Consider the following 23,347-nt stretch of genomic DNA (forward strand, 5'->3'; position numbering starts at 1 on the left):
ATGTCTCCTCTTTCATGAAAACGTTTAATTCGTATGCTATGTTCTGGAGAGAGATCGTCGATAAAGCTGGTTGGATGCAAGGGACTTATTGCGCTCACGTTATCCCCGCGCGATGACAGAAGAAAGGATCGAGAGTGTCAATAGCAGAAGGATCAGAACCGAAAATCGATTGAACCAAAGCGGAGACTCGAAATAAATGCAACGTTACTTCCAGACGATATCGGTGTTTCGTCTAAACTAACTTATCAGACTCAGTAACGCAACTAGGAAGCGAGTGTTCGTCTCGTACGATTAATAATAATAATTCTGTCAATTTGTATCTCTTCCTGGATAAAAGCAATTACCGGTTCGCTTAAACGTCTCTCTTTGTAAACACCAAGACGCGATACTCTTTCTTTCGTATTATGCAAACGGGAACGGTGGGAAAATTACAATGCAGAACAAAGTATCGGCTATGAAAAGTGAAACGTTAACGTGATCGAACGGTTCGACATTTGCTATTGCAATAACCTAGAGCGTTGAGTAAACGGAGAATGGTTCGCAGGAACAGACAACGGTCAGCGATACGCAAACAAGGACGTTATTATCGTGCTACTGACAGTAGGCTTAAGACTTAATCGGCCGTTGCGATCGCGTGCTTCTAATTTCACGCTCGCTATCCCCCAGCCCCGGTTCAACATCCGGCTAATCGAATCTTTGAAGCCCTCGTAATCACCGTTTGAAGACCGAAACGTTTGCACGCCTCGCTCTACTGTACACTGACCGACATTAATTTTACCGAACTTTCCTTTTTCATCGCGTGATCCCATTGTCGTCGATTTAACCCCGACTTTCTCTCGTTCTATCGGTTTTCCGTTCACCCTCTCTCCTCCTTTTTATTTTTGACCACAGGACACACACAGGGAATCGTGACGATAAGCGACGACGCGACGTATCTGGCTGAAACAACTTCTTTCTCGGACAAGAGGTTGGTTGGTCGAGTTCACGAAGAAACGCGTAAGTGGTCGAAAACTTTGGGCGGACAATGGGTAATACACCGGCGAGACACTTGTACTTACAACGGCCCGAGAGCAATTGTCGAAAGTTGAGAAGATGTGCATATATTCAAGATACGTCATCCGTTCCCGTGAGTGGCGGTGCTTAGGAAATTAGGAGCGAACTTATGGCGCATATGCATCTATTTCTCAGCGAGCGTTTGTGTTACTCGCGCGGAGATAGTACGACAGCGGCAGGACGAAGGGGCGAGCGATGAGAGAAAGAGAGAGATGGAGCAGCTTGACGTCTCATCCGTCTTCCAGTGCGCATATGTCCTCGCCAGAAATTACCATTACGATAGATACTGCTCTCGGTTCCATATTTACGCTTGGCTAGTGCCGAGTTTTATGACAGTTTACCCCCCCCCCCCTAATAATGGTGACCGTAGCTCGGCTTCTGATCTGGCCACCGAATTAAGTCTTAACGCCGGCACCCGGTAGAGAGCACGGAGAAGGATGTAGCCAGAGGCAACCGGAACGACTTGGAAAAGGGATCGATACCAGCGGAGAACAGAGAGATGAGAAACGAGTGTATGACACCGGCCTATTGTGCGCTATCAAATGACATTAGGGATATTATACCCGCATCGTGAATACGTTCTCACTTTAGGCGGTTGTACTCAAGATATTCTCATCTTACTACACTTTGTCTTCCAATGCCGTATTAATTAAGGCTGTCTCTGGCTCCAAAGGAAACTAGACTAACGCTCTCGACGACATTTACACGTTCTCCCATTCATTACGCGGAATCGTTGCAGTTTATCTTTTGTTGTTTCCCTCGATAGCTTGCTTCGATAGCCTCGGAAGCTTTGACTCTGTCGCCCGTGAAAGACAAATTCTCACGGTATATAAGTACGTACGAATCTTCGTTCCTACGTAACCTTCGAGGAAATCACGCGACGTTCTTTTATCGTGCAAATTATATCGTGGAATTATATCTTGGTATTTCTGTGCGAACATCCGGCTCGAAGAAGCGTACAATCTGCCAGTGACATTAGTATGGTTGTCCTGGCACCCTTCAGGTATGCGCGGTGGTTTTCGCACTTTCCTTCCGGGAAACATCGGAGGGACGCGGTCGTCGAGTTTCTGTGCAGCCGCGGCCAATTACGAAATGTCTCAGCAGGTTGTTTTGTAGTCCGTTCTGTATTATCCTATTATGCTCACTGTTGGCGTTTGCACAGGAGCAGATGGCTCGTGCGAACCCGAGGATAATTTCGCCAAGCATTCTTCCACCCCTTTCCCCAACTACCCTGCTCTTTTTTCTTCTTGTTCGTTCTCCTTTCATCATGCTCCGTCTCTGTTCGTCCCTCCGGTGTGTATTTCACCCTGCTGTCTCCGTTCCGCTTTTTCCCAACCATCGTGTTTTCGCTTCTTCGTCGTTGCCAGAAAATCCATGATCTCTGTTGTCCAGCGTGAAAATACAAGCGGACGGATCTCGTTACACTTGAATCGTACCCGTATTTATTTTATTCCATGGCCACTCTTACGATGCAATGGCGACGCATTTTGCCGATTCTAGGAGTGCCTCTTGTGACCCGGTTTACTATTACCGAACGATAAAGGGAGAGAGGAAACGATGGACGAGGAGTGTGACGCGAGAGAGGCTGGCTTGATTTTTTTTTTCGATAGGAAATAGGATCGTCGGTGCACGGGATAGCTTCGAGTATCAATCCTTGAGTTATTTTCCGGTTGAAAAGTTTTCTCGTTTATAGAGAACCCTAATTTGATCCGCGGCCGTTTTGCCGACGCACGATCCCATGGCGAGATCGTTAACTGGGGTCCCGTTTTCGATGAACGTTTCCATCTGAGTGTTCCCACACGTGGCGCAAACGTCGAACTGCGCTCCACTAGCAGCACCACCACCACCGTGGTCGAAGGCAATCGACCACGCGCTCGTCCGTGGAATTCAGCCGCGAACACGTTTGCTTGGAACGAAGAACATCGGCGAGAAAAAAGCGTCGAAGGAATGCATCAAGCTCGCGATGGTCAAAGACCTTCGACAACTTGAGCGTAGCTGTTCGTGATAATGATTGGAAATAATAGCGTGACGTACTACTTTCGATTGCATTCTCTCGTTCGTACGCGTTATGAATAAAAACGTAGACATCGATTGTGTGTAAATCTCGTATTATGCAGAAGTGGAAAGAAAATTACAGGCGTGATATCTATTAGGTTTGAATTGTTTATAAAGTAGCGATCGCAGGAGCAATTTAAAAAGCACTTAATATGTAATGTTACTTTAACGAAGTGAATGCAAAAACAGATTTAATCGTAACCTGGATAAATTAATGGGCTTTCCATGGTGCACTCTCACTAAGTGACTTTCATTGCTGCCACATCTATTCATTGGATTCGCAAGTCAGAAAATGCGCCTCTATCCTTAAAGGGGTCACTTGGACTTCCACGATATATGGGCGTATCTCAGCAATATTACGCTCATGAAGCGGCACAATTAATAAATGTGACCATTTTTCCAATAATACGCTACAGTGGAAAATGCGTACGATATCGAGGTGAATACAATCCATTACGACCAATCTGACCTAGATTCCTTGCGTTCATTTCCTTTTCCACTTTGCACAATACACGATTCCCGTAGAATATTCTTTAACAGAATCACTTGTTGGACTAATTGGTCGCGGGAATTGGCAGGTTCACCGTTGTCACGGGAATGGAAAGTTTACCGAACAATGTTCGGTTTCTGCAAAAAGGTGACTTAATAAGCGTTTCCCGCGATTATCTTTCGCGAGGAACGCGTCTATTAGTATGTACTGGTGACGCGGACGCTAATTTAGTTCGCGTTCGCGTGGTAAAGGGTATGCGTTATTAGAAACGTGAATAGAGGAGCAACGTGCAGGAGAATGAGAATTGTTTGGAAAGGGTATGATGTAGGGTGGAAGTGGAAGTTGGTTAGAAGGGTTGGCACATGGAGAATAGAAGCGAGCTCAAACATGTTTGATATTAACTTCATTTAGCCGCACAGTCGAACAATTTTGTCAGTTTGCCGGGCACAGTGTAAGCAAGTATCGCAGGAAATGATGCATTAATTAGCCACCGCGTATAACGTCGAAAATTGTTTCCGGTTCATTTTCGCCCGACCAACTTTTCTGGTGTATGTATATATACATACATATATACATTTATTCGGTTCTTGTATTATAACGTACATGGCGAACTGATAATTAGCGTGACTTATTTTAATTGGGAGAATATTGCCCGTAACAGAACTAATTGGCCTTTATCGTTCGACATCAGATTATTCCAGAATTGATTAATATATTTGATAAATATGTAGAAGAGATAGCATTCAGAAATATTTCGATATTAATACCCACTTTTATCGTTTTGTTACAGGTAAGCAACTCTTGGTATTATTTGATACGTTACTTAACGAAGGACTTGTCGGTGAGTTGAATCTGTCCAATCTCGTTAGAAAATACCTTTCACGATGAAGAATGTTATCGTCAATCTCGCGACACTTCTTAGCCCCGCAATACTTTTTGTGTTTTAACATTTTAATTTCAAGCCGGAATTCCTATGGAAACGTGTTTCGAATATCTCGGACGTCTTAAATGTCTGCAAATTCATTGCGAAAGCTGCGGACCTATCGCGTACTTGGGATATTTCGTGCTTCGAACGAGATTCGAATATCTTCATTCCTCTGTGTAACGTTTTCTGCAGAACTAACGAAACTACAGAAACATCGTGTTTGCAGGTAGGACTGCCAAAAAATACACGTTTATCTATTTGTTGATAAAAATTCGAGAATGCTATTGTGCTCTGTAAAACCGTGTTACGTAGCCCGTATAACTGACATTTCCTTCCTGGTGTCAGAAAAGTAAAACAGAAAGGAAAAAAATAAAGGGGAAAAAACGAGTATCCCTTAAAACGTTTATAATCCAGAGACCGCGACAGAAATACCGTTTATGCTCTGAAAAACGATGCGACGTCCGGGTTAACCAATTTCATCCTCGGAGATCTAATTTCCTGCCGTCAAGATGCGTTACGCCGGGACATCCGTGTTCCTCTTTATAATACGGCTCGTTTCCCCGTTGTAAACGCGTCAGCCGGAATTGCGTCCTCGTTGTAAATCTCGTTGCATTCTTGCACCGGCTCGACCTCGCTCTTGCTACGCCACGCCACGCGTACACATCGCGCCATGGTGCACCCGAGCAATTTAAAGCGCGATTACCCGACCGAGTTCCATCTCCAGAGAAACTGTGCACCTGAATATTTTAATCCGTGACGCAACGAACCGAGCTCGATCAGGATAAACGAGCTTCGCGTGACAACTGGCAGATTCCTCAATGACTCGGTGCGATACCTGCTGTTCGCGTCTGGCTGTTGTTTGATCTCTGCCACTGTGAGAACAGGTAACTTAAAATTTATATAGGAAGAACGCATATAGATGAAGTTATCTTTAGGCATAAGTAATAAAAGCAGATAGATATTGTCGATCTTAACGCTATCTAAAATGATCATAAATAACACTCGTATAATTCTGGATGACTCGTGATAATGTTCCAATAATCCTGTCAGTATTTTCAATAGGCATTAAATAACCTTGACACGAGCTTCCACGACTTCGAACTGACACGAATATTATTTTCGCGACCTCAAATGCTTTTACCGTGGCATCGAACGTCCGTAACTTGACCTTAAATATCCTAGATATCCTTCGATGATTTTCTATTCTTGAAATAATCAATTCCTGTGGAATAATTTTTAATTGCTCTCGATATAATCTGACATTGTCCTGACCTTAATACGAACTTCGATGTTCTTCGAACGATATCACTTGATCTTCACGTGAATTTCTAATTCTAGGTGATGTTCATTTGCTTTCAAATAAACTTTAATAACTATATATCTCTGGCATGACTTTAACCATCCCCATATATAATCGCTATTTATGATCACGTGACAAGGATCTATTAACCTTGCAAGCGGATACTTTGACAAATGAAATTACAAGAAGGTTATAAACTGCGATTCATTGAAAGCGCAACTAGATGGAGGAATTTTCAAATATTAATGAAGCTCATGATTTAGGATAGATCGGAGAGATTCTGTGACTAATGCGACGATTCAACCATAACATCACTGCAGAGCATACTGCCATTAACATGCCATTACGGCTCATTAATGATAATCGGCATCGTTCCTTTGAGAAGTCCCGAAGGCATTCAACCGAGCAAAGGCATCGAGAATAATCGTCGACTGGCGTAAATTCGCGCTTACCAGCTCGTGATTAGTATGCGCGTCTCCCACAAAGATTATGCTCGCGTTCTCTGGATCCGAATGCGAACATGTTTTGCCGCTCCGAGCGATCGGAGAGCAAATCGGAGTGCGAGGCGTGGTCGCAACTTGAGAGAGATCTTCCTCTTACGTCCCTCTCTTCTTCCCAAATAAAAGTAAAAATAAACGTGAACGAAATTGAATATTTAAATGGAGCACAAAGTAACATTAGTATGTCTCGGTTATAATTTCAACTTCAGCCCATGACACTTGATTAAATTCTGCTCGTGTACATTTTATACAGCGACATCGATCCTGTCAGAGACGACGCGAAAGTTATTCGCCACGCCCTATACTCACGGTAATACGCGTGCCACTTTCTTCTCATTTGCTAATGACGTTGGACTTCGTCGGAATTCGAATCTTCTCTCCTGTCCCATATTCCCTGAAGGGGATGGACAGATTATAAACGAACTGACACGTGTACACGCTGAACGTTCCAAGTAGTATATAACTTCCGTATGTCGTCTTTTCTCCCTTGTCAAGGGGATGAACATAAAATCGAGTTAAATCTCTGATCCTTCGACTATGTGCCTGTTCAAGGTCTCACGATTTAAAATCAAGGAGATATTATGCGATGGCATAAAGCGAGAAACGCTGATCTAGCTGAAGCTCGCGTTAAAACTCGCGTTAAAATACCTATATAGGATTAATTAGAGCATACAAACGCGCGACTCGGCGGACTCCACTTTGTACGGTTTGAATTTAACTTACTACTTACCTACCCTACTCGACGTAATGGCCGTTCCACTTACGCGAATCCCGCGTTGCTTCGTGTCAATTCGACGTCGTTCTGATGCTTTCCGTGGTATATCGTTAGTACACGGTCGTGCGCACACATAGCAGACACGGGAGCGCTGCGTGGTTGAAGAGAATTGGGTCATGATTTCGCATATCTCGTTGAATGTTTAAGAAACGGCCGAGGTTAAAACGATGCTGTGCATCTAGCGTGTTCCAAAGTGAAGTCGCGTCGTTTTCTTCAAAAGCATTCGCTCGCGTTTCTCTTTTCGTCCACGTTACGCTAGCTGCTATATATTTCGCGTTATTTCGTTGTTGGAAAAATTCAGTACGTGTACATTACGAATTTGCATTTATAGAGTGTACAAGACTTAAAGTGCGCATCTTCGTTAATTATACGTCGTTGTCCTAGGTCATGGAAACTGGAAATGGTTAAATCCACTCTGAAATATCGAATTCACGTAGAAAAAAAAGAGATCGCGTTCCATAACAGATTGCCGCGTGAACTTCGTTCAACAAAGAGCTTATCCTGGCCGAACCACGGACAATAACGAGCGTGCGTCAAATCGAGCCACGTTGGAATAAGATAAATTCTTGCCGGTCTCCTTAAATTCAATGTAACACTTACCTGCATCCCGCGTCATAATGGCTGCTCCAATTACGCGAATTCCACGTTGCTTTACGCCTCTCTGACGACGCCTCGGCGTTAATGAGCCGTTAATACGCGGGTAGACCAGCTTTTGCGTTCGTGTAGACCTTATTCTGCACGGCAAACACTTTCGCTCCTCTAAGAACCGCTTGGAACTTAGTGTATCGCCATCGTGGTCGGTGCAAAGGCGCCTTGACAACCTTAGTTGTTCGTTTCTCGCTGCGAGGAAAACTACGCTCTTCTCTAATTGTTTTAATGACTCTGCTTTCGTACGGACATCCCACGTGCGCTATTCTCTGCGAATCTTTCTTCTTTTCTTCTTGCCTTGGTTTCTCTCTTTTCTTTCTTCAAGCTTTTTTCTTCCCCGTGCTCCACCACTCCATCCTTCGTCGTCGTTCTCTTCTACTTTTTCTCCCCCTTTTCCGGCTCTCCGAACGTAGTTAGAACGCGCAAAGGCAGCGCGCAAACCTGGCACTGTAGCCGTCTGGCAAGTGCTCTTTTGCGGTCGCTCGATTGCTCGGTCTAACCATCGGTGCATCCAGCTATTTCTTTTTCCACGGCTTTCTCAGATGCGAATCGTTCCACTCGTTTCAACAACGTCTTAATTAGGATTTCATTAGCTCGTGCTACGGTCGCGGTCAAGCGGTCCTTTCGTGTCCGCTTTTTTCAGCTCTTTTAGCTTTCGTGCTCGCCCGAGCTTGACCCCGGACGAGTCACCGAGTTTTTCGGAATACTTCAAATCGTCCGATAATTTTATGCAGGATCCACGACTTTCGTAAGAACGGCTACATCTTGATAAGCTCTTTTTTTGTCATGATGAATTTTGGCGAGATTCTCCGGAAGAACGTCTTCATCTGTTGCAATCAGTTCCGACGTTGATGGTCGCGTTTTAAGACCTGAAGTTTCTTCCAACCGATTCGACGGATTCTTTTTAATTTGTATACGTTTGTAGAAAAGTCACGTCGTTCGCTTGATCGCTGAAAACCCGTTAAGCCTTGTCGATGTTCCCTGTTCAGCGCGATCCTCGGTATTTCGAAATTCCTTCATAGAATTCGCCCGGCCGATGAATCCGATCTTCCAAGAGACACGGATCGACGAAGAATTCTTACTGGACGACCGAGCGAGAGAAGTTGGAGCGCAATTGCTTAGGCTAGAACTTGTCCCTTTGAAAAGCGGAGCGGAACGCAAGATCGATAGACTTTCCGCGCAATAATTCAGCGCATCTCCGCAAAACTAATGCAGGTGGCGGTAATCCTTGGAGCGAATAAATCGGCTGCCGGTCGTAGGTTTGCGGTGTGCTTCTTGGTCCTGTCCCTCGGTACCACTCGCACAAAAAGCCGAGCCATCGACGCGAGGTTGCCTTCGGGATCGCCTATTATACCCACGTAATCCTCACGGGGCTGGCTGTTTCGTACTTTCTCATCTTTCTTCCTTCTTCTCTCTCTCGTCTGTTCAACGAGCACCAGGAACCAGCGATCCTTTTCACCGTCGCCTCCGAAACAGAGACTCCTATAAGCCGGTGGTAGAATCTTTTTCTTTATATCGCGTCGCGGCGTACCCACTTTTGGTCCTGCCACAGGAGAAGAGAGCAGAGGATTATAGTTCATCGTCCACGGTGTCGAAACTAAGCCCTCGGTCCTGATATGGGATTATATACACGGTTGAAATATCGCGCGACGAACCACCGGCAGAACGTATCCATTTCAACCGTTCTGTGTTCACAGATCTACGTCACGTTTCTGCTTTATGTAACCCCCTGCCCGTTTTCCCTACCGACGCGTTCATGGCCTTTCGTCGTGGAAATATAGATTCTCGGTTAATACGTGGATACCCGATGTAAAGCCTGCCGATCTTGTTGGTCACGGTAGCTCTCCAAGGGTGAACGCGACCCGCTCTATGAAATTTCGGTATTCGTAGGAAAGCGATACGTTGGCACGGCTATTGGAAAAAATCAATGTCGTCTACGGTATGTAATGTTGATACGCTTTTAATAGGATCTCTCTGTTAAATACACGAAACTAAGACTTATAGGAGGATTTATTTGACAACCATTTAAATCGATACCATTTCTATGACTTCCTTTGTGTCTGGATATCCAGTCATCGATTATGTATTCGCTAGTATCTCTTATATAAGATATAATTATATAATTATCATCGCGTCCGGGAAACTATTAACCTAAGTAGAAGGTTCACTGCATCCAAATACCCTTCGATCAGTCAAGAATCCTAAAATTTATCAGAAGCTTCACTGATGTTTTTTTCGAGGCATTACAAATAGAGAACCGAAAAGAAGATCAGCGGAGTGAACTTCTACTCATCAAACAATACGATTAACAGATACCTATTTTGGTCAATAACGCGCTACAGCCGAAAGTGTGCGTGAGATTGGAGCGAGCATACGGCTACGATCACGGTAGATGCATGTTGTTACAAACTACATTTTAGTCTTCAGATGTTTCCTCCGCCAGAACGATAGTCCGTCAATTCATAAATGCATCCATTGTAGCCATAGCTTAATTTATTACGTCCAATTGGATCTGTTTTTTTTTTTAATCCTGTGTAGTGATCACCCAAAAAATCATAACCAGTACTGGACTCAACTTCGTCCAGTCAGAGACTCGTATCGATCTTATAAAAAGAAGCAATCCCCTTCGGGCATTATCATATCTGTCGGTGAGAGCGTGAGGGTCAAGGGGAGCGGAAACCCGATCAAAGAGGAGACCCTCGCATTGTGGAGTCTAGTTTTCCGGTGCGCATTTCGCAGTTCTGCAGCGAGTCGCGTGTGTTCAATATCAACATTGCATTGTGTAGACGCATCGGAGCCACCGGTCTTCCTCTCGGTCTCATCCCTCTGTGCATGGATATATACAGGCATTCGAACCCCAGATACATGTTTACAAAAGGAGTAGCGTAGTGAAGCGGGCGTCTTCCAGACAGCGTTGGTATTGTGCTCTGCCGCTGCCGGCTTATATGTACTTATGTAATGCGAGACCTCCACCAATACGTCGCGTCAGGGTCCATTCTCCAGTGGCGCTTAAACCGGCTGGTAAGTCCCAGCTGCCATTGAACGACGTGCCGCGGTACTAACAACACTGCCTGGCAAGAAACCTCAGGCGCGTGCAAAGGTTCTCAGCATTCCGTTGATGCGATCCAGTTCTTGACAGATAGTCAGGGACAGCCGGTTATCTCTGAACTACATTTAAACGGAGGGGATACACCGATGTTATGTACCTGGTTAGCAACGTTGTTTATTTGTGGCTTAATGCGGGTCAGATATAGATGGGATAAATCTATCGTATATACAGTGGCGTGCAAAGTATTTTTATTTAAACATATTTATATCGGTTTTCTTGCGAAATCAGGAATTTTCGGGAAATTGTAACCGATCGTGGATTTAAGGGTATACTGTCTGATAGAGAATTATATAACAAGTAATTGGTGTTCGTTCTTGCGTATGTATTTATTCAAAATACTTAATTTCAAATTCAAAGTGTTAAATTAACGTGTTCGAGAACAGGTGAAAGAATTCATACGGTAAAACGTCAGTATACACAAAAAGGGTGTCGTCTACGCGATAATTCCGTAATTGTTCTTCGGTTGGGTTTATCGACGGGATTGTCGATGAGTGTTTTGACGATGCTTAATGCTTTGTGAGATCATAGAAATATTTTGCATTAAATCTGAAGAATGAAAGATAGAAAGTTAATGGATCAGGTCGTTGTTCGTTTATGATATCCTAGTGCTGATAGTGAAAGAAGTGAAAGAACCGAAGAAAGATAATATTTTTGCGAGAGTTGGGTAAAATGACCGCAATTAGGCCAGCCATAGAGATTCGTTAACTAGCTTTGGTAACGGGCGTAGTGTTTGCATTTCCAAGAGTCACTTAAAACTAGTCGGTGTTCGTAAAATTTTGAAATTATCGAGGCAAGCGCTTTCCCCCCAGACCGAAGCAAATTTATGTTAATCCCTGGTAAAAGTTTTTTCAAGTCGTAAAACTTTACGCGTTCTCCTCGTTTAGCGTCGTCGACGAATTTAACTATTTACTCGTGAGTACCCGTTTAAATGGACCGCATAGTCTGCGGAGCCGTACTTGGCTCGATCAGAAACGAACGTATATCCTCTCCTCCCTCTTCCCTGTACAAAAAAGAAAGAAGAGAATGAAACGGGAGGAAGAAAGGAAAAACGAGCAGAAACGAAGCGCGGAAGAAATCTGAACGAATTTCCGCGATTCGTCCCGCCCTAAACGCATAAAAACTTAAGCACTCTCTTTCAAATTGTAGCGGCGTCCTTTGTTCCATCTCGTTCTTTCGTTTCCTCTTCTTACGTTTTTCAAAGGTTGGAAAATCAGACGAGGGGACCAGGTCGGCAACGTTCCTCGAGGAAACTTGGAATAATATTTCCGGCCAGGCTATTCAGATTTTAATCAAGTCCGCCTGTCAGTGTGCAAAAAGGAAACTTACCCCTATTGCAACGACTGGGAGAGTAACCAGGACTCGCTATCGGAGAATTCATTTACCGAACTTTTTAATTCGATATAGAAGGACGCGCGCGAGGCAACACGTTCGTCAGCGAAACACGAGCTCGCGCCTTCGATTCATCTTGCTGTTGGGTGATCGTTGAAACTCGATTAAAACCAAGTTAACCCCTGGTTATTCCAGTTGCTTCCCTGGTATCCTACTTGGTTCGATCGATCAAACGAGAAAAATTTCGCATTGCGTCCTTGCATTTGCCCACGATACTACAATCTTCGCTGATGTCGATCCTCCTAAATCTCGAACGAACGAGGTTCTGTTATATGAACGGAAGCGGAAAAAGAGCAGGGGCGATGGTAAGAAATAGACACGGCGAATTTTAGATTAATTAATTGCGTTTATGGTCGAAGAACTTGCAGACGCCGGTGCGGGAATATTTTCGTCTCGCGCCTCGTAGAATTAAATTAACGTAATTTCGCAACGTTGCATCGTCAAAGGAGTGGATCGGTCCACCATCTTGGCCAGCAACAGGTCCGCGAAAAATACGCGCAGAGGAGGAGTAACCGGATAACGCGGTAATAAAATATAATAGCTCGACGTAACGGCGCGATAAAAACGCGGAGTGGAAGCACGCACGATTGTCCTGCCGCGAGTATTTCCGGCCATGAAATCGTTTCGAACGCGTGACATTAATAACATGAGGACTTTATCGGTCCATACAGTGCTAGTACGCTGGTGGTACGCTTTCGAACTGCGCGGCTGGCCGACGCACTTGCGCCAGCGTTATTTTAATTACTCTTTCTACTCTCATTAATGGAAGTTAATTCGAAATAACAATTTTACCCATCGTCCGAGTACGCGGCGCCCCAAATCGTTTCACCCTTCGTCGTTTTACGCAGTTACGTTTCTTCTCATTTTCTCGCCGCCAGTTTTCGTCCTTAACTATTCGAGTTCGTGTCGCGACCGGTAATTTGCTTTTTATCGCGAGTCTGCCATCGAGAAAAGTTTTCGTCGCTGGTCGTAGTCGCTCGGTCGGCTGGTTGGCTCGTGTTCATGAATTTTATTAAGATTCGCGATAAAATGGCGTGTATCTGCGCTACCCACAGATACGCGGGCCTTGTACAAAAACAACGACTGTAGGAGGATTTCGTGTGATCCATGGTGCGGTTTTAACAAAAGGGACAGTGAACACATTAAATTCGATTCACGCATAGATCTGGAGCAAACGATTCGTTTATTAAAATTTAACATTGGTATTAAGCGAAGGAACTGTAGAAATACGGAAGCAGCTCGAAGTTCCTGTGTTTTGAGTAAACTTAATCAAAATCAAATCACCTTCATAAATGCGCTATAACTGCTTCCCTGCTGTAAATACTTCAATTTTTCTTTTTTTCTTGTCTAGACAAATTTATAATTTAAAGATCGCAGATCTCTTAATTACGATTATAGCAAATTCCTCGTAGGTCAACGTTCAAGCCGTGGAATTCTAACAACGAGTCGACGTATCTTTATGATTTTTGACATATTTCACGAACGATTTTCCAACGTTAGTAGTCGCCCCATCTTCCCGCCATTCTGTCTATTATCTCCCTCGCTTTCCCTTTTTTCGTGTTACTAGCTTCGCTCCTTTTTATTCTCGTTAGCGGATTTAATCGAATGAATCCGTGATGTTAGTCCGGATTTCAGTCGAGCAGCTTTATTACGAGATTCCGGGGAATATATCGTAGTCAACGAAATGGCGTGCTATTTTTTTCTTCCTGTTTTACGCAAAACATGTTGTACCCACTCCTCCGTTCCAATTACAGACGCGATTTTAATCAGCCACGGAATTTACGCGGCGCACAACTCCGATACTTACGCTCGATCGTTTCGTAGCAGATTAAAAAAAAATCAAACAGCATCCATTAAAAAGGATATTCGCATTTAACGTTTGAAAATCGGTTCACACAATAACTTTATTGTTAATCCCCCAATCATATTTCCATTATAGATATGTAATGATTAGATAGTGGATGCTTATGGAAATTCACATTTTTATAAACCGAATGGAACCTAAATGGAGATTTGGTTCCAAAACTTAATATTATATTTTGGATATTTTATATATTTGTAGATATTATTTGCATTCTGTGCATTTTAGCACCTTTAAATTTCTCATAAATGCGTAAATATCCGCAATTTAATAATTATAACTTTCGTATTTGAACGACAAATTAATATTTAATCACAACATCGATTTCTTGCACGCCACCAAACAGAGCTTTCCGCTTTCGTAAGTATATTGTATATGAAACGCTTAAACAATCGTGGGTGATGTTGCACGGAATTGGTTCGAACAATATGTCAAGACCCGAGGAAATTGCGAAATCGAATTAACTGAAATGAACGTGTTGCGAGCAAGAAACGATCGTGGCCAACAATTGCTTTATTTATTGCGCGTAGCACGTTACAAAACACGTTAACGATAGCGTTAAATGGGTTCGCTTCTACGAATGTTCGTAGAACACATGTACACAGATCCATCTTCTTCTCTCCTCCTTCAGTCCTATTTGATTTTTGTTCTTATTGCGGTTTAGGTACAGAATTTTTGGTACAGATTTTCTCGTCACTTCGTTACCTTGCCACTCGTCATCCGGTTCGAAGGTAATTATTAATACGTGCCAAGAATACACGCGATGTGCTTGAAATTCCTACACGACACCACCTCGCGAACATGTTGGAAACTACGGTGGTACGGGGGAAAGGGGGGGCGGTACAGGAAGGATAAGTCGAAAAGACGGTGAGGTAAAAGAGATGGGAGAGTGACAAGCTGGTGTGAGCGGGTTGGTAGGGTTGTAGTGGACATTGCAAGCGGAACATGCGGCGTATTTGCAGATTTATAACCGGGCGACCGAGCAAAAGGTGTCGCCAGGGAATGAGTAATGATATATTTGCCCGCATGCGAGGCGTTTCGAGATCGTTGGATACGCCGTGAGCGTTCTTGCGATGCCGAAAACGTGGGCGATGGAGTGGCGCGGCACTCTTGGTAGATTGTTGGGAAACAACGTCGTATCTTCGATCGTCGCTTGTACCCTTGCTTCGTTGAGTATCTTAAATATATGCAGCAAGGTGAGGAACGTGTCGTCCTTTCATGATTTCTATCTTTGTTCGACGCTTCTGCCGCATCAGTTTAACCGATTCTCTGATTTCTCGCATGCGCATTTGCGTTTTGTCGTCACATTGACAGGAATCCTATTTGTGTTTTGTTTAAACGGGATCGGAGAACTCAAAGAGCCGAGAAGGAGCCCGATGTTCGGAAATCTTCGTTTGTACGACATTCGATAATAAGTGTAGACGGGGGATGAAAAGCAGGTATAATATTTGATCAGTAAACGAGTTCTTTTCTATCGGATAGCAGATTAAACGGGGGTAGGAAGGATGCTCGAAATAAGTGGGAAGAGAAGCGGAGAGCGTGTTGCAAAAGGTGTCTTTCGGAATGAATAATGATAATGCTTCGTGGAGCGCGATGTGGCTATTAAAATTGCAAAAGGCCCTCTGCAGGACTTAGACTGTCTCACGAATTTTCCTACTCACATCTCTCCTTCTCTTTCTCTCTTTGATCATCGTTCCTTTGAACTCACGAAAGACGGGAGACATCTTCTGCAGAATATTAACGCTGCTCTTCTGTTGACCTGAGAGTGTCGACCTTTCTCCTGGTGCTCCAGTTAAGAATCGCGACTGGCGCGAAATTCGAGCTCGTGAGACACTTCCGTACAAACTGCAAGGACCGCCGATAAAAAAAAAAACGAGAAAAAAACGGAGATGGGTAGGGAGAAAAAGGAGAGAAGGAAAGGGAAAAGAAAAGAAGGAAAAGCGGAGGGACGATATACAAATAATCCCGAGCTCCGTTGAAAGAGGGGAAAACTGGAGTGCTTCGTTTTACTAACAAAAACTTAGCGAAGTAGCGAAGAAAAGAAAGTTTTTCCGCCGCTTGGATCTTCTTTGTATCATCCGGCATACTGAGAAGACGTGTCGTCGAGTAAATTCCCCAGCTATAAATTCGCGATTTTAGCGAGAATTAAATTTTTATCTTCTCGCGATTCAGCCGATTCGATTCGTCTCAAGAGGGGAACGTACCAGTGTAAATTACTTTTCTCACCGGATCATTGTTATTATTCGACATTCTCCTGCTTATAACTTTTTTCATTGTCTCACCTTAGTCACGAAGTTTCCGTTGGTTACTGGAACACGTCTCACGAATGTACACGGCAATTCGGTGTACTATTTCTCGCTTCTCCGCGTCGTAGTTGTCGTCCGTTTCGATCCATTCACTTTATTCACTCGCAGGTGGTACACGAATAATTTAGAGGCATATGCCGAGATGCTTTTAACAGAAAAGGAACGACTCGGACATGGCAGATGTTTAGATGTACGGCCGAACGATTTTCGAATAAAGAGCGTGAAAACCAAGTCCCCGAAAACCGGGTAAATACGCGTCGAGCGTACAAAAGGGGCACAATTTTGCTAACGCCGAGCATGAAAGATCGAGGTAAATACGACGAATTGTTCCCCCGTCAAACCGCATGAATAAATAATAATGTGTCCCCTGAGGATTTCCACTCCCGCAGCAGGCTATCCGTCTTCGTCTACCTAGGCCACGTCGTAAGGGAACATATAAATATTTCCATTAAAACCTCCTTAAAACGATCCTTCTTCCTATTCATGGTAACCGTCCGTGCGAGTATCAGAATACATACGTATACCTATACTAGTTGGCTGTTTAAACGATCCTCTGCATCCAAGTGACAGGTCTGACACCGCTTTATTCACTACCTGCTCGGTTGCCGGTATTTGCCAAGGGTTTGGGATAACGGCAATAGCAACAACAACATCAACAGCCCTCGGGTACTGTCGTAGTTAAACGCCCCACGGTTATCTCGCTTGGGTACTTGGATGCTTTCGCATTGAAGAAAGGGTTGACCTGGCATATATTGGTAGGAGAGAGGAAGGAAGGACTGGCTAGGTCGGAGGAGGAAAAAGCATAGACGTGCCAAGCACAATAAACGCCTAGTCGAACAGGTTCACCTATTACGCTCGATAGCTAAGCCACGTTTAATGCACTTCCGCCGACCATGGAATCTTCGATCGGTTATTTGTATGCGCGATGCAGCCGATCCTCTGATCCCTTGATCCTCTAGTCGCGCATTCACCTCTTCGGCGATCATTGATGAAAAGGAAGCCTTCGCGCTCCAGGTCCTTCTATCTTCTTCCGCTAATGTCTCTTCGGAACTTCGGACCGGTGAGTCGATTACCTAACCACAACGTTTTAATATCTCCATCTATGGCCTTTCGATGATGAATCATGATTACAAGACATTCTGCATTCCGCTTGGATTATAATTTAGCAAGGAAATCTACACTAGACGAATCCATGCGGACGTATGTATATTCAAAATGTTTTATAAATATAGCCGATATTTTTTATTTAATCGACAAGCATAAGTAGGGATACGCTTCATCAAGTAGCCAGATCGCATTCATTGGAACTATCCAGATACGTTACGGTACGTGTCGCTCACACGCACACGCACGCGCGCGCGCGCACACACACACACACACAGAGCAAAAGCTATCGCGCGTCTTTAAAATTACTTTTTCCTTTACTATCGTCGGAACGACGTATTTTTGTGAAACTTTTCATCGATGCAACAAAGTATCTCGGTTACGTGCGAAATCTTTGACCTCATAGAGCGTGCGCATCTTTGACATATAACTTTAGGAAAAGATTGGCACGATAGGATCGACTCTTTCATACCGTGCGTTTTATAGGAAAACACCCGGGAGTTTGGTGCTTTCGATATAGCCGAGGGTTCGTGCCTCCCGTTAGCCTCGGGCGAGATCGCAGATGACCCTATTCTTCCCATTCTTGCCTGCAACTACTCGCTTATATGCAAACAAAATTTCCGCGCCGCGCCGCCACGAAAAATATAGAAAATTTTCCAGGCGGAAGCAGGAAAGCGTTTTTGAACGAAAAGTTCGTTGGGCTCTTGGTAGAGAGTTAAAAAGTTTGACTCGCGTTAAAGGTCGTTTCGTCGGGAACACAGAACAAAAAAGACGAAAAAAAAGTTGGAAGCTTCCTCGTTTCTCGTGCGTTTTGCAGCTTAAGTTATTCGAAGCGCGGCAGCACGCTCGCAGAATTGATTTCGACGTTTATTTATTGCCGGCAGAATGCTGAATTTCTGACGAGCGAGCGCACAAACCCTCTAGTGCAAATTACACGCTAGCAGGATTAATTGATTGTTGCAGAGCACAATGATTTATTATGTTGCCGGTATTCTCGATCTTTCCAGTGCCATTAGTAATTTCGTGGAACGTTGTGCCTCGTGGAATTCACCGACGTTTCCAATCAGAGTTTCCATGGTTGAACCGCGCGTTTTTCGCTTCTTCCTTCGCAACATCCTTCGGCGACTCGAATCTCGCCGATCTTTTTTATCTCTCGTCTGCTGCTGGACATTGTCCCATGCATATGACGATTCTCCGTCTTCTTAATCTAATTTACTCAGCAGGTTAAACAATTTTCCGTTAGGACCGATAAGTGATTCACCATGGTCCGTTTAAATTTACAGAAAAGTCCATCACGCTCTGCACACATGAAACTTTAATGTCGTTTCGCCGTGTATTCTTAGAGCCGGTGCTCATGCTGTGCGGTACGTACCGAGAAGATGGTTCCCTCGGTAGCTCGTTAGAAATTCATGACTATCGACAAGTTAGACTTCAGCCTGAAAAGAGACATTTCGGTACGTCCGCTATGTATCTATTCATATAGAAGTTATCAGCTGTACAAGCGTACAGAGGAATTTGCAAGGCATACGACGACTTTCTCAGCGCGGGAACAAGAGAAAGAATCGATTGTTGACTATAGTAACAGCGATGATTTCAACTTGTTTTAGCTAGTTAGTTATCTTCCCCGCTTCTTGTTTCGCTCTCTTTCGTTTATCGCATAAGATCCTCCTTTGAAGACAATCCACGATGCTTTCTTGCTCCTTCGACCGCGATATTTCTCTCGGCAATTTTCTCCTTTTGTCGAATCCAAAGCGTTTTATAGGTCAACTGCTTCCGTCGAAACAGAGACACGGACTCCTCGGTAGAGGCATCGAATCGATCTAGCCGCAGCGTAGTCATCCGGCTCGATCGTCAGTCGACGCATGATATCTCGCGCAACGTTCCTAGAGTTATGGCTGAAGATTAACGCAAGTGATGTTAGCACACCTGCTCACCCAATCTCACCGTCTCGTGTTTATCGAACGCGCATGTAAACGCGCGTATCTCCACATTCGCGCGCCACTCATCGCAAGGAGGTGCGCAAACACGCGTGTGATACACCCAATGAATCGTGCATTATTTCACACGGCGCGAAATTCGTCGTCGCTCCCGGATCGAAAGTGCAATTAATCGTTAATTAGATGGATCCGACTACGAGGCGCTGCTTGCCGCAACTAATTGAAATTTGGTGTCGGGAAGATCGAAGAGGAACACCGAAATCCGCGGAGGCGAACAGAATTAACTTTAACGTTTCCAGACCTCGTTAACAAAGATGTACCGAATGCTCTCGTTATACGAGGCGGTTGTTTAAACCGTACACCTAATTCCATACGTAAACTTATCGAAAAATATACAGCTGAACATTTTCTCTATATACGTGAAGCGAAATTCAATATGTCGTACATGCTTCGTTACTTACCGAGCGTCTTATAAAACGCACCAATGCCAAACACATGGTGCATAACCACGCACGAACACACCACCCCTCCCCTATGTATGCAGATATGCGCGCATATATGTATGAAGGAGTATGTATATACTCGTGCACACATACACACACATACACACGCAAGTGTGCAAGAGCGGGAGAATTCAGGAGACGCCACTCACCCAGCGCTTGCGCCTTTAAAATAATATTTTATCAGGATTATTGTCGATGGAAATGGTAAAACAGCTTACGCTTCGCAGTTGAGCGGGCAGAAGCATTATGCAAACCAAGTTCACCCCTCGTCTTCCATCTCCGGTGTTCGTTTTCCCTGCTCCGTCCGTTGAATCACCGACGCAATCGCGCTCACGTTGTCGTTCTAGTCTTACCGAGCACCCTTACTTCTCGCATCATCACACGCACACCCTTTATCCCTTTCGCCGGGGCTTCTCATTAGGGAAAAAAGATATCCTTCGACCGAGGTATTTCAGGTGCTGAGTCTCGTTGTTTCTGAATCCGTATTCGAAGGGAACGAATCGAATGCGTCTGCTCTGCCGTATTGTCCTTCGCCCGCGTCGCGTTCACTCTTGTAATTAACGCGCGCACAATTAAGTAGCAGCGTGTCTGGAGATGAGGATAAAAAATATCTCGCATCTGCCCCATCCTATCACCTCTCCTGTCTTTTTCCAGCCGACCGATATCTTTTCAGATTCTATCTCGACGATTTCTAATCGAGTCGATGGCCGTGGAAGAGAGAATCGAGTCGAGGAAAATAAATTGAAGCTCGAAGGGTATATCGGCTATAGTCGTTCCGATGAATGAAAGAAAAAAAAATCGAGAATATCCATTATGCCATTTCACGAGCGAACAGGGATGAAAACGAGAGGATCCCCAGGCGTCTTGTCTCCAAAGTTCCCAACATTGCTGACATTTTCACCCTTGCGATTTCTATCTTTTGAGCGTCGTCCCGTTCTCTTGCTAAGTCCTTTCACACCCGCTAAATCTTTCGCCTGGTTCGCTCTTGCTATCGCCGCCGACGTGACGGGTTTCCTCGTTAGAAAAGAAGCTAACAATCACCCAGCGTTCACCCAGAACGAACTGCTGTCGTCGTAGTAACGGGGATGGCTTTCTACCGATGTGCCAGGGACAGGTGCTCTCCATGTTATGATTCGACGTGTTACTCGTCTGATATACATACGTTCTTACCTGTGCATTGTACGTGTACACGTCGTTGCACCTGTGCGAGCGTATTTCGGACGTCGCGGGTCCGTGTATTCATCGCACTGGTGACGATCCATCGTCGAACACCGTCGCAGGTGTTGCCACGACTGAAACTAGGTTATGCGTCCGAATATCTTCAGACCCGTCGTACCGAATTTTCGAGTTTATTGATTCCCTTTCTGTCTCTCTCTTTTTCTCTTTCTATCTTTGCCACTCTTACGGTTCCGTGTTTCCTCTCTTTCTGTTCCTTCGTGTTTCCGTCCTCTCTTTTCCAGCTGACACGGAAACGAGTCTGACCTTCTTGTTATATGCGCGACGAGTCGTTACTTTGATGTCGGCACCGTGGTTTTGCTGATGCGCGTTCGTAAAAGCCCGCCTTTGACGATGCAGATAAAATAGCAGAAGTCACACACAGCAACAGCGAGAAGTTAGTTACGAGAGAGGTGAGCGAAAAGCGCGTTTCTTTCTAAGAAAAGAAAACGATGTAACGAGATGGAGTTAAGCGAGGGGCTGCGATTGCCTTCGATTTCTCTTAGCTGGTCTCGCAACCTCGCGAAAATTCCACCGATTGACGAACTTCGCCCAGAGAACGTACCACATTGAACGCTTCCTTTCGCCCTTCTATTTTCCCTGGATACACTGGAAGCTTTGTCTCGCCCCATCTCGACTCGCGTGTCCGCTCATCTGAGAAGTTACTTCCCATCGACGAAAGAAGATGGAGACTCTCCCGCGAGAGCTTCACTCGACGGATATTCCTCGTCGCGGATGGAAAAGCCATCTCTTAGAGCTTAAGTGGATCCGACCGCTTTCACTCTTCCGTATTAATCAAACTATAAGTGGATACATTTATTTGGACGAATCTAGCGGCTTTACGCACAGGTTACGAGTACATTCACAAAAGTCTTTATATTATAAAAGGACCATTTTTATATAAAATGAAATGCTATAAAATCCCACTCTAAAATTGTAATGCGTTCTAGGTCAAAAGCATATTAAAACAAATCACGATGAATAAAAATGGTTCTCTTATAAGTATTCGAAGACTTTCGTGGTTGATTGTAGCTGGAACAACGACTTTTAAGTTTTATCATCGATCCACAGTGATCGCATGAAGCATGGTATTATTACGTTTCGCGCGATTCGACCAGTTTCACTCGATTTTCCTCGAACGAGAAATTTTATCCGCGAAACGTACGATTTTTTTTTCGTAGAACTCGACTTCCATTTCCACCAAAATCGCGGTACACGTTTTTCAAAGTATTTTTCTGGTTTTTTTCCGTTCATGGGGATTTACAAGCTTTTGAAAATTGGTCGCGTACACACAATCGTCTGAGCGACCGCACGAATTACGTGGAACGGGGATCGTACGTATGCGCGCGTACATCGGCCGCCGTCAAATATTGATTTTCCTTCGCGGATATGACAATGATTTGGCACCGTAGAAGTCCAGGGCTGTGGTATGTACAAAAGTTCACAGGGCTCGTTCCGTGTAAATAGAAATGCGTGTTTCATGGTCGAGAGCAAGGAAATGATGACTCGAGGGGGTAGCGCTACAGACTCTCGACGAATTCGAAACGAGCGTCTCGTGTACGGTTCTTGTTTGTGAAAGTAAAAAGGTCCAGGGATCGTCTCGGGGAGTATTTTGTAAAGAAATATCGTTGAATGCAAGGGTAAACGGAGAGGGGAAGGGATAGGATCTTTGGATTGACCGAGGCGCCATAACGAACTTCTTCCATCAGGTAAAACCTTAGTAAATCTCTCGTTCAACTTCGTCCAGATTTTGTTTCGTTTTATGAGGTAGCTCGGCGGATACATTGTCGAGCTGCTTTATATCGCGCAACTTCTTCCGAGGAAATCAATGGGAACATATTTTCCTTTATCCGGTGGATCGAGGTCTTAGGAAAATCTTACAGCTTCTTTTTTCGGACGACGATCTTCAGAAGCTTTATTGCATATTGGCCAAGGTATCTTGAAAAATATCGCAATCCTTGTACTCGTTCGAACAGTTCGTGACTTTTCACGCGACCTATTGAAATCGAAGGTCCATTTACGCGAAGAAAGCAGATACAGAAATTCTTTCCCTTCCTGTGTTACTGTTGCTTGCCTGTGCGCTGTCACCTTATTCGAGTCTTTCCCTAGCCTCGCTTTCGTGAACGTTCAATCAGACACTGCCGGTGTCTGAAATGACTTTATCGCTAATTCATTTA

The 23,347-nt window shown here is 44.4% G+C and overlaps 2 protein-coding genes across 2 annotated transcripts in view; both read left to right on the top strand.

Annotated features, from left to right (window-relative positions):
- olf413 (DBH like monooxygenase olf413) overlaps positions 1-23,347 on the top strand; it is a 176,068-nt gene that overhangs the window by 36,396 nt on the left and 116,325 nt on the right. The gene's annotated exons all lie outside the window — the stretch shown is intronic.
- The window catches only part of Timp (Tissue inhibitor of metalloproteases), a 339,739-nt gene continuing 318,942 nt past the window's right edge, over positions 2,551-23,347 (top strand). The window contains exon 1 of the mRNA XM_069123683.1: positions 2,551-2,555. The gene's annotated coding sequence lies outside the window, so the exon portion shown is untranslated. The remainder of the gene's footprint in view (positions 2,556-23,347) is intronic.

Source organism: Bombus flavifrons, chromosome 11, assembly GCF_040668555.2.
Source record: "Bombus flavifrons isolate JBK064 chromosome 11, iyBomFlav1_principal, whole genome shotgun sequence".
Lineage (NCBI taxonomy): Eukaryota > Metazoa > Arthropoda > Insecta > Hymenoptera > Apidae > Bombus > Bombus flavifrons.